Source organism: Pagrus major, chromosome 10 (genome assembly GCF_040436345.1).
Source record: "Pagrus major chromosome 10, Pma_NU_1.0".
Taxonomy (NCBI): domain Eukaryota; kingdom Metazoa; phylum Chordata; class Actinopteri; order Spariformes; family Sparidae; genus Pagrus; species Pagrus major.
The window spans coordinates 20,335,416-20,352,887 of record NC_133224.1 but is presented as its reverse complement, the minus strand read 5'-3'; positions in this window follow the sequence as shown (position 1 = coordinate 20,352,887).

Genomic DNA, 17,472 nt, shown 5'->3' with positions numbered 1-17,472 from the left:
GATGAGGGATAGAGAGATCTCCCCCTCTCATTCCCCCTGCCTGGCTCACCGCCTTCGGAGGCATTGTCTGGGAAAATATCCCCTGTAATAGAGCCAATGATTAAATAAAGACAGAGAGGTGTGTGCGTGCCTGTCTTGCATGGATGCACGTGCAAAGAACACAGTGCTTGGAAGTGGTCCTGCAGGAAGGGAAAAGAGAGGAGGGGGGTGATGAAAAAGGTTGAAAATGAGAGAGACAGTGATGGAGAGAATGACAGAGCGAGGAAGAGAGAAAAAGAAAGCAACAGAGAGGCCACCGGGAGGACAGAGAGGAGGAAGGGCAGACTGCGGCCAACCTCACATTCATCATGTGTCACCAGGCCATGCTCATACAACACTTACATTCACGTACAAGATAGATCTAGTATCTCACACACACACACACACACCACAATACACACACCATATCAACTACCACCCCTGAGGTCTTACATAAACTAAATAACTGTTCAGTGTGTGGCTGCATACACATACTGTACCACCTAATATAAACATATATGTGCAGTAAAGGAGAAGTTGCAAGAGAGCAGAGAAGCTAACTGTGATTCATGGCTGTTTTCATGGTGAAGTCTCAACTTTGATCGATCTGTGATTGCACTCCGGCGTCTCCTTGAGTCGTAAATTGGCTGTTGAGTGAGAGACAGAAAGCGAGAGAGTGCATGGAGAGGAGGGAAGTGAAGGAGACAAGGAGAGGAGAGGAGGTGGTGACAGCAAAAGAAAAGAAAAGTGCGGCAGAAGAAATATTTTGAAACGGATAGAGGCACCTGGTTTATTACCTTATGAAGGCGAGGTGTTGTGAGATGAGGCCGGAAACTATTGTCTCTGCAGCTCTGACAGCCTAACAGGAACCTGACTGGAGAAAAAATCAGCAAAATAGCTCCTCATTACCCACATCTCTTACTAGTCCTTATGAATGGGGGGAAAAAAACACAAAATACATACATTAGTGCTCATTTCCAGGAAGTTGTTTAATATTGTGTCTATGATTACACAGTAGGATTTCTTAACTGCTTTGTAGCCTGAAGATAACTGACTAAAGTGAGTTAAAATGTCAGCTCCTAAGAAATGGGCATTCATACATCAAGATTTACTTAAGTGCAATTACAGCCTGTTCTTTAGTGTGTCCTAGAATCACTTTATTGCACTTAATACTGCGTGGGAGTGACCATGTGAAAAATGATGTGTGTATGAGTCTGAGCTGCGCTTTAAGAGCAGGAAGGTGAGAAGGACGCAAATGCTACAGTCTGGCCACTGTGGTGCTGGTGACAATTTTCAGGCGACTTTCAATTTATGACTTTATTCTGCAGCTTTTTCCATTTGCCACAGAGGAGGCTGCATCCCTCGGCTGATACCTAATTCTGTGACAAATTCAGAGATGGTGGCATCCTTGGGGGACTAATACAGTAAATGGGTTTCCGAGCTGTCAGTATTGTTGTGTTGACACTGCATCTCACAGCACTTCACCGATTTCCCTGGATCGTGCTTTTCACTGCCACAAATATGTCGGGGTTGGCCAATGTCAGACTTTGTGAGGTGTATTCTGATGTAAAAGTCCTCTTTTGCTTATTCATACTGCATCCCTTCAATGCTGCATTCTATAACCCATCCAGCAATACTCCACTGGCCCTCTTCTCCCTCTCTATTTCTTTCTACTACCAATCATCTCTTTTCTGTTGGCAACTTGGTATGGACTACTTGAATCTATTTATTCATTGTGTATGTATTTACTACATTATAAAAAATGAAGAGACAGAGATAGTAGGAAGAAAGAGCCTTAAACAAACTGCATCGTAAGCATATAGCATGTGCCCTATTGCTCTGAGCCACCAGGACACGCCACAGTCACATTTTTACCCCTGTTGACATCTCCCTTCTTCTTCCTCATTTCATCCTCCCTCCCTGCTGCTTTCTCTCCCTGCCCTGTGACTGAACCCAGTGTGTGGACTGACTGTGATATTGGCTGTGTGGGTGACAGGCTCGCTGGTGTGATATCTGAAGGGGAGAAAAACAGATCAGCCTCCTCTTTACTTAACGCCCTCCCTCCTTCACCAGCCGCTGATGAAGGAAGGACTGACTAGAGATAATGTAGCAGGGAATGTTATTCATTTATTTTTTAAAAGGTGGCTATCTATCTTCAAAAGGCCTTTGTGAGTTCGAGGTCCCTTAGAAATTCCATAAATAAAGAAAACAGATGCAAAAGGAAATAATTCTGATGCTGAATGTTTGGAGGTTATAACTCCTTCTCCTTTCGCCTTTCAAATGTTTGTAAATGTTTGTACGCGTCGTTACGCATAGTATCTATCGGGCTTTCTCACATACAGAATCAAAGACAGGGATGTATGATGATCTACTCTTTGTGAGTGCATGCATTTATATCAAGGTGAGTTCAATGACTCAAACACCTCAGACAAATTATTATCAACTTTAGTGTTACAGATTGATTCACTGACAAAAACATATCACAAAATCATTACATTACAAGTTCCCATATTGTAGAGAGTTAGTTTTCCATGTCTTATTTGTTTATAAAGCAAGCCTAGGTGCTATGTAAATACTGGGTTGTGATGGAAGCTGAGGCAGAAACATGGTGCCTGTTCAGGTCTGTGAAAGCTGACCAATCAGAGCAGACTGGGCTCTGAAGGAGGGAGGGGCCTTAAAGAGACAGGCACTAAAATGGAGCATTGAGACAAAGGGGAAATAGAGGTGCTGCATTGGACAGGATGAGGGAAAGTAATGTTTTTTTCGAACATTAAAGTATGCAAACCTTTTCTAGTAGATCCCCAAAATAAATCTATGAACCTGACCTAGAGAACAATATGGTACCTTTAACAAGTAGATTAACTACAAATTGTTTTATCAAACACAATAGATAGAGTAATAGTTATAGTGGAGCAATATGACTGAGTTTCTAATTTAAAATGAATTCCACATGGGAGAGCATGTGATGCATTTGGCACCTTAAGTGTGATCTCAGGGTGAGGAGCTTTAGATAGGTAGACCAAATAAAAACTCTCATTGGGTCATGAAGTTGAATAGCTGCTCTCCTCTCCTGCTGTCCTCATCCTGCCCCACCCCAACCTCAGCCATCGATCAGGAACTAAGCGCCGTCTTTAATTGGTTGGACGAGGTCGATTGCCCGTGCAGACAGCGAGGGGCCCGAAGGGGTATTGGAAAGCCTGGAATGTGTGTGTGTATGTACGTGCCAGCCAGTGAAAACACTGGGATCCCTTCAGACTCCCTCTTAGGGCAATCATAGTAATGAAGTGAAAATCTGCAGTTCAGAAAACCATTGACCCACTGATTAACTGACAACTGAAGGAAACAAATAACTTGAAGCACAATTTCCCTCCCACTGACCCTATAAAAATACTGTTTTTTATCTTTTGTGGGGAGTATCTGAATTGTATGGGAGTACAGTTTGTGTTATTCATTTCTAGAATAGCTTGTGTATGTAAATTCATGCAAAGAAAGCAAGAGGAAGGTAACTAGCTGACAGGAAAAGCAGATGTTTGCAGTGATCTGCTGTCACCGAAGAATATTCTGTATCACTTTGAAGTAAGCAGAATCTCACATCTTTTATCATTATACACAACTGCTCTATTATGCTCTCATTTAGTCAGTAGAATGTGAGGGGAATTATCATCAATAGCATCAGTAGCACTTTCACATTTTCCACAGAGGTGATGTCGTTAAGACAACAAAACAAGAGTAATCACAACTGTTTCTGCATTTAGTGCCAGTGATCAAAGTGGCTCAGTCAATAGTTATTTTAACTGCAGCATGATTTTTAAATGAAGATTAAAGACCCAATCAATAAAAGAAGCTAAGTATCTTGACTGACATCAAATAGCACATGTTGCTCTCTCTTTTCATAGCAAGTAGCACTTCCATTTGCTGTATCTTTGATTTCTAATCTTAACTTCCACTTAACACTTTGTCTTGCATTTTCTACAGGCAGTAAAGTGTTATATTCTACAATAAGGCAAACATGACTGTGTCTCATGTAGAAAATTAAATTAAAATTAGTTCTGGAGCATGAGTTGAAGCTGGCTAATCCGACACACAAGTTCGCCCCCTGTGGCACCTTGTGGACTGATGGTGAACTGATCTCATGGATGATCTGATTGCTTCCAAACTTTGAGAGAACACAACAAAAAACCCAACAAAATCTTATTACTAAAGAATAAACACAGTTAATGAAAGTATTGAAAAATGAATAAACAGCATACATAAGAGAGGTTCTGCATGTGGTTTTTAGCCTGTCTGAACTGACTATACTGGCCTTGCATGCATGTTAAACTTAACACAAGGAACAGAAAATGCAGTGCAGCTGGGACACACAATTTAAAAACCCACTGTAACCCCAATTTGTTTTTTATAACTTTCTAGATGATAGAGTTTGCGCTGGTCTGCACAAAAGAGGGCCAAGGACAGTCAGCACACATTAACTCTGACTGTAGATTCAAATACAAATCTCTTTGGGGAAACCGCCCACATTGTGATAATTGCAATCATCCATGACGACTCATCACCTCATTCCATAATTTTTAAACAGGACCATTTCACTCTTCTGACATATATCCACTGTGAAGCCTACATGAAAAATTTGTTTGAGATACAAACTACACCAACTGTTTTTTCTGGTACTTCTGACATTTCCAAGTCTGTAATGAGTGTTACAGTAAATAAAGGCTTGGCATTCAGGTAGCATTTTAAATTACAGCTGAGTCAGAGTCTGAATGAACTAGACAGACAGAGCATGTCAGTCAGTCAGACCTGTCTAAGCCTTCACAAAAAAAGTAGCCTACAGATTTTAATCAGCTGAAAATTTCAATTTGATTGTGTAGTTTGTGCTGATATCTGATGCATGCAGCATGTTTGACCATGTCTGTAATTTGCAAAGGTCAGTCATTAAATATGATGTTCAGACTTGATTAGGATTTTTGGTGTATTCTCAGCCTAATAAACCGACCAGAGGATGAGAAAATAAATTAACACTACAGTCAGTCCCATTGATTTACCATGGCTTTAACTGGGTTTATTTTTGGCTTACTGCCCGACTCTGCCTCAACTATCTGTTTAAATTTACAGTCGTATGAAAATTAAATTTAATATAGATCAATCAGTACAACACAGTGAAAAATGAAGACCTCTAATTGCTACATTCAATACAGTAATGCTCTATATGGCTTTGAATTTATAGAATTTAATTTAAAATTTTACAGATTTTTAAGGGGCCCTCCCTTTTAAGAGTCCCTGCATTGATGATATTTTTCTTACTTGGGGATGAATCTGTGAGGCGAGCAAGTAAATTTCCTTCCAAGCCAGGCAGCACTGGATACAGTCACTGAGGTTTTGCTTGCTGGATAACTCATAGCCCTTAAAGATCTTGTCCAGAGAGATGCTTTGGAAGCACAGGCGAATGATCTCATTACTCATCTGCAACACAGCAGAAAACAAACACCGTCTCACACACTTGTCACAAATAATGAGCTTCGGGGGACCAAGTTACAGACACTGAGATTTACATTTATTACACGCTCAAGTGCTGAGCTATAATAACAAGTCACTGTTATACAAAACCCTGGATACGAAGTAGTCTTACAGTACAAAGTCATTAGTTGCAAAAAGGGGACAAACAGCAAGCAAAACCAAGGTATTAGCTTATTCATTACTCGCTTCAGAGCACACGTTTTGGTTTCCATAAAGCTCAGCTGAAGAGACAGAAGTATTATACTGGTTGGAGTGGACTGACTCGGGGTGAAATCTGGCTCTTGGTCCAGTAAGGTCCACTCAGAGACTCAACTTACTTAGGAAGTGATTAGAGTTGTTAAACTTGGCTAAAATGACTTAAAGTAACACACAAACCGCAAATGAACTGCGAAGCAAAAGGAAAAATAATTAAGTTAACTTAATTAAGTCCCCTCTACCATAGCAGTTCTTAATTCCATAGCTCACCAATGACAATAACACACTATTTATTATGTTGTATGCTGTATGTCAATGCAACTGTTCTGCAGGCACACATAATGCACTCTGTGGAAACAAATATGTATCCACGCATCTATCATCACAGAATTTTTGCAAACACACACAAACCAAAAACATACATCATAAATGTCAAAACAAAATGTAGAAAAATTGTCTAGCAGCATTAACATAAAAATGCCACCATCATTTCAAATCACAGATGATATAATATTACAAATAACTTCTACTATAATACAACTTGACAATTTACCAAAAAAAAACCCAAACTCAAACAATGAAAAAAACATGAAATAGTGAAGCCGAAATAAGGAACAAAGATGATAATACAATTTAAAAATGTGAAACTGTATAATAAGCTACACTAAATATGTCACTCCTTGCCCGAACCAGTCATGGAACCATGTTTGAGCTGTGACAAAGGTTGAATCCAACCTTCAGCCTTTGTGTATCCCCTCTAATTCCAGTGAAAATGGAAATTCCATAAAATTAGTCATAAAAAATGAAAGGGATCATTCTATGACAGCTTGGATCTGGTACCTCTTGACTTTCACACCAAAGGTCACATATGGCATTGGCTTAAATTGACAGACCTTAAACTTACTTTACACTTGAGGCCTTGCTGTGTAACACTTTGCTTGAACTGAATATTTGATCACATTCATAAGCTTAAAGCCCCAGATTGAAGTAGTTAGCTGCATATATCCCCTGCAGGTTTAAGCTCACCGCCAGATGTGGGCCGAGTCAGGGTAGGCACATCTGTATCGATTCAAAAGGGGGACACTCACCCATGCGTACTCATGTGGGCACGCACACGCACATGCATATCACATAAATACACAAATCTCAGACACACACATGCATGCACAGGTGTGGCTTTATATCACAGAGGAAAAAAAGGGTAAGGTTTAAAGTGAGTGTAATTCAAGCAGGCGCACATTTCATAAAAGCCCCTATTTGATGTGCTGGGTGTCAGTCAAGCATGCAGTCTGTGACACACACAAGCGTGCATGCACACGCACATGCACACCCATACACACAGACACACACACGCACGCACACACACACACACAGGTAGGAGGTTATAAGAGAGGAAGAAGCGAGGCGGAGGAAGGAGAGGGTGTAATTATTGAGGATGATGTGTATAGAGGCCTATGTGGAATGACAGCTTCCCTTTCATTTCTCTGATCACTGGTTTAATCCTGACAGAGCTACAGCGGGCCACGAAGCTGCTCTGTCTGCCTGCCTGAGCCCCAACACACTGCCTCTACATCTGTGTGTGTATGTGTACTCGAACATCTGTGTGTGTGTGTGTGTGTGTGTGTGTGTGTGTGCATGTGACAGGATGACACAAAGTAAATGTAGGTGTGCACATCTCTGCATTTGCTTGTGTCAAAACATCACTGTTTTTCATGTGTGCAAATGTGTTTTCCTATTTATGTGTAAGTATACGCGCACGCAGGATGTGTTAAAGTGTGTGTGAGTGCTCGCTGCACAGGAAAATGTGTTGTACAGGCTGATTGCAGTGGCAAGCAAATGCTGCTTTTAATGAAGGAGGGGGAGAGAGGAGAGGGAAACACAGGAAATTAAATTGATATGTAAATGACGGAAATTCTCATTTGAGCTGAAGGTTGAGAGTGCTACAGCATTAACCAGCTTATGAGTTAATAATGATTTTTTCCTCCCTCCCTCCTTTCCTTCTCAGTCTGACTCCCTCCCTCCCTCTCAGAAAAAAAGGATGGGTAGCAGAGGGAGGCGGGTGGAGATGAAGACAACATATGTCCCTGAATCTTAACTCTCCAGAGATTTCCCCCTAAGCTCTTGTATAATCAGTTTCCTCAGAATCTGGACCACTTCAAAAAGCATACATTACAACAGGCTAGTCTTGACTTTAAGAGTACATATCCACTGGACTTTTTTGTTCTCCCTCTCTTCTAAAAGCACATCTCGTGTTTTTTCCCTCTGTAAAAACAACCAGATGGTGTTGAATATATTTCAGATGGACATGGAGGAGACGAAGGGTGTCGGACAGCTTGTAATAGTGGTGTAACTCTGTGTAGCGGGGAGTAAGAAAACAAAGACAACATCAGCTGCAGCTACAGAGAGCACCAGAGGCAAATGACTGCAGAATGATCACTGCAGCTATTATCAACCACTAGGGTTATTATTTTCTCTCCCCTCTCTTTGGTATTAGCTGGAACGAAATAGCTCAGTCAAAAGTCCTTGCCCTGCAGCCTTCAGTGATTGGAAAATGATATTAAACCAGACATTGTGTTCCCTAGTGCAAAAAGAGAAGAGGAGAGAAAGAAAGAAAGAAAAGAAACACAAAGCTGCAACAAATGAAGAAAATGGTTGAGGCCCTGCAGGAGAGAGGGGGCAGTGGCAAGTCACACACACACAAACTTGGAATACAACGCAGACTCACACAGTCGCAGATGTGCACACTCACACACGGGCCACACTCATTGTGCACTCAGTACATGCATTAGACATCATACACACATTAAAAGACACAGACAACCACACATGCTACCATGACACAAATGGACTCTGATTAGAAAGTATTAGCCAAAAAACATCAGACACAAATGGAAACCACATCAGTGATCTGGTTCTGCTCCAAAAAGACGGAGAGGGCCTTGATGGATTCCCTTTTTCTGTAGAAAATAAACAAGACTTTTTCCATTTCTATGATTTCATACAACTGGAGGGGGAAGAAAGCCTCCGAACAATGAGGAGAGATGGAAAACATAAAGTGAGCAGTGCTGCAGGACAGACTGTGGTCATCTGAGCTGCAATAAACACTGTGAGTCGTAGGTTTGCAAGATCCTCCATGGCCAATGACAACATGCACGACTGCAGAGGAAGCAGGTTGGTAAAAAATACACACCAAGACGCACATACATATGCACAATTACAATGCAAGATCTTTGATTTTTTTCTTTTATACACACGCACTCAAATATGCAAGATCCAGGTCAGTGGTCAGCAGTGAAGCCTGCAGACTGCTGGCCTACTCAGCACAGACAGGGAGCCTTTATCTGGCAGCACAGTCTTGGCAACACACCTAAATGGCTGTAAAATGGCTTACCTCCACCTCAGGTATGAGAAATAATGAATAAGTGAGTAAAAGGACTCAGAGGGCACAGAAAAGCCTTTCATGACACCACTTAACAACTCTGGAAAGGCTGAAAAAACACCAAGCCAGACGCTTGAGATTTAACCACATGTGAGAGGCTAAGGCGCTGATATAGGTTATGAAGCCATCACACCACTCTGCATATTTGCTGTCTTCTCCAACTGAATAAAACATTTCAACATGATTAATGAAATTCTACTCCACAATCGAACTAACTCCAGTGGTTACAAAGTCTATGGGAGTATAGCTCTGAATTTTCCCCGGTGTGGGTTAAGGTACACATTTAGTGGCACAAAAGGTTTAAAGGCACCTCAGCTGCTCTGAAAGAAGCATTACCCTAACAGTGCCTGGGCTGTCAGACAATTGTATCCACATCCGCACTTAATAATTATACCAAATGTTTTGTTTGAGCCAGTACGCCTTGATGTACTTTCAAAGGAATAAGAGAGAGAGAGAGAGACAGACTGGGCAGAGAGGAAGAAGATGAGGAAGATGGGACACATAAAAGACTTAGAGAAGCAGAAATGTCGTGCAACAGGGCAGCAAATGATTGTAACAATGAGGGTTCAGAACATAATTATTTAAGGTTAAACATTTTCCCCTTGGTCTGCCGAGCTGTCAGTTGAAATGAAAAGAGCTGTGGTAATGAAAACAGTGATGGGGCCTTTTATTTGGTGCATTCACTCGCCTGCTATTGTAACTCTGATGTCTGAGCACCCAAGATGAGTGGGAGTGGGCTTCAGTGATGATGATGATGCCTTATCCGACAAGAAAAAACCTAATCCAACTGGAGAGCTGGTCTGCAACTAAATGGACAGTCTGACAGAGAAAGGTTATCTGCTAATGCTGCACTGACTCATCTGTGGAATACAAGATTGCTTGTGTAAATTAACTTGAAGTAGCACGTACATTAATTTACAAAGGCTGGAGTTGGACAAGGCTGTGTATATTGCAGCATGTAAGTATGAACATCTGTGTGAGAGTAATGGGAGTTAAAGACGGACAGAGCAAAAGGAGGATAAAGCAAAGGAACCGTGGTGAAATGCAGGTACCTTGTGGAACAGACCAGTGACCCTCTCACTGGTGTTTTAGTGGATGGAGTTGACCCAGATGATGCAGGTAAGTCTCAGTGTGTACTTGGCTAAGCTTGAGCTGGGCAATCTCTTCACAGCTCTCCTTCAGTGTGGACAGGTATGGCAGATTTGACTGTAGAGGACAAAGCATTCAGAAAGAAAAGCATTATAAATGTTGACCTACCCACAAGCAAGTAAAAATCAACAATAAATGTAACTTTCCATCCCTATCCATCTTTTCTGTTCACTCTTTCCTACAGACAGTTGCAGGCTGTAATCTACAGATATTTTGGGCTGTACCTGTAGTGATAAATGGCAAATGTCAAGCTCTGCTCCACACTTCACATAAAAGAGAAACATTGATAGAGTATAGTATGCTTCTGCCCCACAGCTCGCTTTGGCTCCTGTACTGTATGTGCACATACTGAAACTTCACCCATCCCTTCAGCCATCTAAATTCAATAAACTCAAAACATTGCCTTCATTCTCATGTATACAGAAGGTAACGGTGTGTGATTTGAGCATTAGCCAGTGTCATCAGTCATGGAGTACCTAAATTCCACATCCAAGCAGGTGCTGTTGGGCAGAGCTGGCCCTACAGTATTAAATGGATTGTTTAGCTGGCTAAGCCAACTCAGAGCTGTAAAGCACAGTGGATAAAGCCTCAATATTCTCTGTTTGCCCATAATTCATCATACTGTGCCTCCATGGTAGCTTTATACCAGCCAATATGCTGTGCTGGCCTAAACTACGTGCTGTGTCACATTGCACAGTGCTGCAAGCCACACCTTGTGTGCAACATCAAAGTTACGAAAAAGCAGCCCAATGCAAAGATGTGATGGCTAACTTATCTGAAAGGACATCGCCACCGTTAAAGTGATGACGGTTAAACAAGGCTGATGCAGAATTACTTTTACATAATTGGGTGCATTCATATTGCACAAACATCTGTATGGCCACTTACAAAATACACATCTTTGTTTATACAGACAGTATATTTGCATGTTTCTACATGTCAAATTAAATCTCAGACATTAGAACAGCAGCAGGAATTACATTTCTGAATGTTTTAAAAAAAAAAATAAGATTGCCTTCTCAAAACTCTTTTACTCTGCAACTGAAGTAACAACTGTGTGTTACAACCAATGGTGTTACAGACTTTTTAAAGACACTCTTACGCTGCTCATGGATCTGCAGATGTTCTGTACCTGTATCACCTAAAAAAAAACTTGGAGATCTGCATGATAATACTGAACTGCTTGACCTTTGGGTTTTGTAGCTGCAGGCTAATGCGCCTAACAGATTGGCAGAGCAGCTTCTCCATCTCTTTCAGGAAACCAGATATATCCCCCAACTTTTTCTGTAGCTCCTTGGTCTGAACTGATGGAGGAAAGGGAAGATAAAGGTGTGAGAGAAATCAGTGTTGGACAAAGGGAGCTAAGGAAAGGTCGAAATTATGTTAAAAATGGGACACCTTAAAAGGAAAAGCATGGACTGAAAAAGGAAAGGGAAAAATGACGGTGGTACATGAGATGAAGACAAAAGACTATGAAGAATGTGGAGAGGTGAAGGTGAGAGGTGGCGAGCCCAGTGCCTCATTAAATAAAAACTCTAAAGAGTCAGAGTCAGGAAGCAGATGCTGGAGCTTCAATGGTGTTTTGAACAGAGAATCACAGATCAAAAGATAAAGTCTGTGTGACCTTTTAGACAGCATCCCCAGAGAGACAAATGGAGAGACAAAGGCACCCACACAAACATACACACACAAACACACACACGGAGCCCCTTAGGCTTACTCTTCATTCTTTGTACTGGCTTCTTGTCCTTGCTGGCCTCCTCAGGGCTGCGCTGTAGGCCTTCCTTTGGGATGTATAGAACTGTGCTGGCCACCTTCTTACACACATTTTTCTGTGCAAAAATAACATTACATAAAACATTACACATCACACAGCCACACCAAAGCCTTCAGTGGTTTACGCTCGATGTGAAATGATGTAAATCATGGAGAAAAAAGGTTTGTGTTCCTTTCAAAATACAGCAGATGCAGTAAAGTCATATATATCATCTCAAGAGAGCAGTGCTCTCTCTCAGGTTTTTATGTCTACAAAGTGCAAGAATAGGAACTGTATTAAAGAGTGGAGAGTACCCAGAGAGAGCACTCTTTTAGGTTTTCTGTGTCTACAAAGCACGGGCAAAACAGCTGTTAAGTTGCAAGGAATGAAATATGCATCTCACTTTTTACACTGAGATCAAATGGATTTAAATCTGCAAACCTCAGTGGGAGAAATTCAAAGTGTTTACAACTTCAGCAGCAATGGACAAGAGAAAGCCAAGAAAAAAATATATTGTCCACATACTCAGGCCATAACACTTGGGATTTTAAAAGACAGTGCACTAGGTGAAAAATAATATCATATACTAACATGAATGAAACTAATAGTCATAAACAGAACAGGTAGAGGGGAGAGGGGAATAGCATGCAGGATCATACAGAATAATGAGGGACTTTGAAGGCCAGAGTTTTGGTGAGACAACAGCTTCCTGTTATCAGTTTTCACTGAGGGAAAAGTTAGAATCAGCATAAAGAATATAGCTGGGCATCATCAAAACACACTTTTATACCCAGTGGCAGCAACATGCAACCCTCCATTAGCCTTTAAACAGAGGAGCTAAACAAGACAAGGACAAAAAACAGTGGAGGAAAAGAAAAAATAATGAGCCGACTCAGAGCACAGAAGGTGAACGAAACAGCTAAAAAGCACATAACTACAATTTATTTTGCCAGCCAGTGGGTACTACTTTATCCATGTATCTGTTTGTGCTGTATGTGAATATAGTTCAAGGTGTATGTTTCAATGTGTGCCTATGTGCTATGGCCACTTTGTGAGCCTGAGGTTAATAGATGAAGACAAAGTGATTGGGGCTTAGCCTTGCTCAGAGCCAAATAAGTGCTTTGCATGATTGCTACCAGTCAGTCTGACATGGGAGTGATATTTATATACCCAGCCCAGCATTACCTGTGTTCTCCATTTACATACATATTTATGATCTGCCGTCACAGAGGGGCAAATAATTATGACTTCATTGTTACTAAATCTGGAAAGTGTAGAATAAAGTTTCTAGAAAGCAAAAAAAAAATTAAATGTGAACCCCACAGGCCTGATTTCAGAGTCTAGGAATTTTAAATCCTTGAAAGGCCTTTGATTGTCGGGGTATTGACTGAAAATGATATTGCAAAATGAGAATTTGCAGGGGGCTGAGGGAATGAAAAGGATTTCTGTCAGGATTATCCAATCTTTGTCTGATTATCCGGGAAACATGGAGCTGTGTCAGGTAGAGGAAGGTGTAATTGTGGGTGTGCAGTTTCTGTTTACCATCAGTGTGGGTGTGTATACACATGCGTTTGTGTGCCTGTGTACGGAGTGTCTGTTGCTTCTTTGAAAAGCAGTGGCGTTTTGTACACTGATTGAGATAATTAGCATGAGAATTGAACCATCACAACTTACCAGTATGCTGTGTGATTACCCCTGTGTGTCTCTCAATTCAACTAGTCCGTCAGCATTTACCTTTCGGGCTTTGCGAACAACAGAGAGCATCTCTTTGGCTGCAACATGAAAGAACAAGTCCAAATTGTAGAAGGGCCTGTTGTTCCACATGAAGCAGATCAATAGTGGGCTGTCAAACTGACATTTTGTAAAGACGATAGAACCATAACCTTTATTATGATGAACTCCTCTTTCAAGAGGAAATGTTTTGCACATATAGTTGGGAAACTTTTTGGTAGCTTTAGTGAAACTGATAGAAAAGTCCTGCTGTTAAGGAAGGTTTCGACTGAGACATCTTCTAAAGGACTGAAAGAAAGAATAAGAACCACACAGGTAGGAATGAATTTTTTTAAAACCCATTCTTCAAAACCCTGATCACAAAAACACGCTGAACATCTTGTCTAGTTGTTTTTGTTTTTGAAGCCAAATATCACTGACAATTTTTCTAAAAACTCTAGCAGCCAACCAGTTGCAGCTGACATAACCTGCAGAGCAAACATCAGAACACAGACTGCAGCTACAGACTCTAGGACACAACTGAGCTCAAGAAAGAGGTGAGCAAATGTTAACAGAGGTGATGAATATCTGTGGCTAGCTAATGCCGAACTGAGGAGACCCATAAACATCCTCTTTATAAGAGTGAAGAGGTTTTTCTCTCAAACTACAACAGAGTTTAGAGTAGTCTGACGTTGAACTGTCTCTTTCTCTTCCACTGAGGTACCCACCTGTGAGGCCAGTGAGCCAGCGGTACACATTGGTGGTGTTGTTGTCCTTGATGCTCTTTTCCCAGTAGGTGCTGAAGGCAACCAAGGGGGCATGCAAACAGGTCATCCTGCTCAGCTGTGGGTGGGGTCGCCCTGCACTGTGCCAAACTGTACAGCCACATCAAATGCCTCCTCTGTGATCACCGTCTCTGACACATGGATGTAGTAGGCCAGCTGCTCTGCCACCTGTCCATGTACAAGTGTGGAGCAGAGGAGAAATGAATCAGAGTGGTGGTGAAGAGAGGCAGAGGTATACGAGGGAAGAAAGGGATACAAGGAAGGAGGTGACAGAATTAAAGACGAGACAGAAAGGGCAGTGGAAAAATGGGGACATGAGACACTGGAAATGAATGTTGAAAGAAAGAGAAGCACACAGGAAATGTGTGAGTGAGGTAGAAAAGGGAGACAGGCGAAAGACAAAGAACAAGATCATAATGGGGCTGAAAAATTTCCAAAAGGCGCAATACATGCAGAGACACCCTGAAATACATAATTAAATTATAGCATTCAGTGATTCCTTTTTGTGATCTCTCAAAAGCAAGTAACAACTGCAGCCAAGAAATGGGAGACATTTTTATTAATTCCTGTGGGTCTCTTTAGATGCAGCTCACTTGGTATTCAGGGACATCATTACCAAAATCTACAAAAGCTCTTATCAGTTATAATACTGCAAAGCACTGCGCCTGTGTGTGTAGGGGTGTGTGTGTGTCTTTGACGAGGCTTGGCAGCAATCTCTGCTTCACATCTTTTGGCTTCTGAGGAGAATGGGCAGTCCAGCTTTTCTACAGTGTTTTTGACATTTCCATTAGTCAGGATGAAAGCTAAACAGGTATTAGACAAGCTGGACAAGGCTGCATAAAGAGGCTGAACAAAGGCATTCGAACACCTCTCTCTGATGGGGACATGCGGGTACATGCATACCAAACTACACATGGCCAATTAAAAAACCACAGCTAAACATCATCGGGTCCATCTTTACTTTCAGCAGCAATTTTCTCTATCAAAATGTGTTAGCTACTTGAACTTACTCATAGGAATTAAGCAGCCCCCCATGGGATTTTCAATGTCAGAACATTCATTATAGGGCTCAATGGGGCACAACTCTTTCATTAAGGGCTCCATAACACATGTCTCACTGGGGTTCAGCCGTTATCTGTCGGTGCAGCACTCCACTGGAGCTACATTTGGTTAGGGTGGAGCATCGTCTGTACCTGTGAGGGCACGCAGGCCTCCAACTCCTGTGGCTGTGATGGAGGTGTCCGGGGTAGAATAACAAAGGTTCCTCTTTCTGTCCTCCAGCAACAAGTCCTTGGTTACACCAGGAATGATCCACAGAACTAAACTTTTGCTGGATGGTGGGTTCAAGGACAAGAGAAAAAGGTGGTTATTCTGTGTGATAATGTCAACATGCACCTGTGATGAGACATGGCAGGAAAAGTTTGTGCAATTACACCCACTGACATGTATGCCCCAATTATAACAATGTATATCATAATTGGAGAAGGCTGTGCTCTAACCGCAGGAAGCCCCCCACCCCCAACCCACCTGGCCCCTTTCCTCACCAGAATTTAAACATACAAGCAGGTGGTCCCTGTGCTACCTCCAATATTATCCAAATGATATCACTATGCAGATTAGACATGCAGCTGTCTTGTCGAATAATGCCAACAGGCAGGTACAGCAAAATGTGCATGTGTCAGTGTGTGTGTGCGTGTGTGCGTTTGCGTTTGTGCATGTGTGATAATTGCCCACGCTCAGGATCGGTTATTTTCAAGGGAAAGGCGCATGTATATACACACACACACACACACATACAAAGTACTATGGGTCACTGTATGTAAATGCCAGCAGTGTGTTCCCAGGCAGAGAGTGGTAATTAATTCCAATAATTCAATTGATGAGAGGACAGTGACTGTGCAGGGTTACTGAGTGCACACCTACAATCACGGCCTGCTTGCTCCATGTTTGCCAAATCTGGTATTTTTCAATTTTTTACCAAGTTAATATTAGTTTGCAAAATTGAAAAAATAAAAAAAGATACCTAAGGTTAGGCAGATGGGATGAGATTAGAGGAAAACAAGAGACAAAAGTAAAAAAATATATAGTGAGTTTGGTGCACTATTTCATATTACAGTTATGGCTTTTACATGCACTTCAGATTTGTCCTGACTTTCAGCTGTCACTGCACTTCTAAAACACTACAGCAAAGCTGTAAAAGAAGACAAATGAACTGACACACATGACAAAGACTCAGGACAGCAACAGTATATGAACTAAAAAATAATGTAACTGTGCTAATCCTCCTTTTATGAGGGACTGAGTTTATCAATTAAATAAACTGAACAGCAGGTATATGTATATATATATATATATATACACACACACACACACACACACATATATATATATATACATATATATATATATATATATATATATATATATATACATATACTGTATATATACCTGCTGTTCAGCTTATTTAATATTTAATATATATACTATTCCATTCATTGCTTACGAAGCACTTCTGAGACGGTTAGCCTGGATGACACAGCAGGTGAGTCCTAGAAGTTCATTTTTGGCTTAGGATGCAAGTTGTTCATGTTCGCAAACACTGATTGGACTGTAGTAGAACACAGGAATAACATATGTCTGAGTTGAGTGGTATTCCAGTTTAATGTTTATCTGCTATGCAGATCATGTAGTTTTAAGCATGCAGAGTGCCACTGTCAGTAGCCAGGGGACCTTGACCATTAATTCTTCATTGCTGACAAGGTTTCCATTAACCAGCTGATGGATTTACCAGGTCACTGGTGCACAGTCTGACATTTCTTTCTCCATCAAAGTCTTTTAACTGCCTTCAACTCCAGACTCTCTGTGCTTACATACACAGACACGCAAACATATAGTATTGTATATGC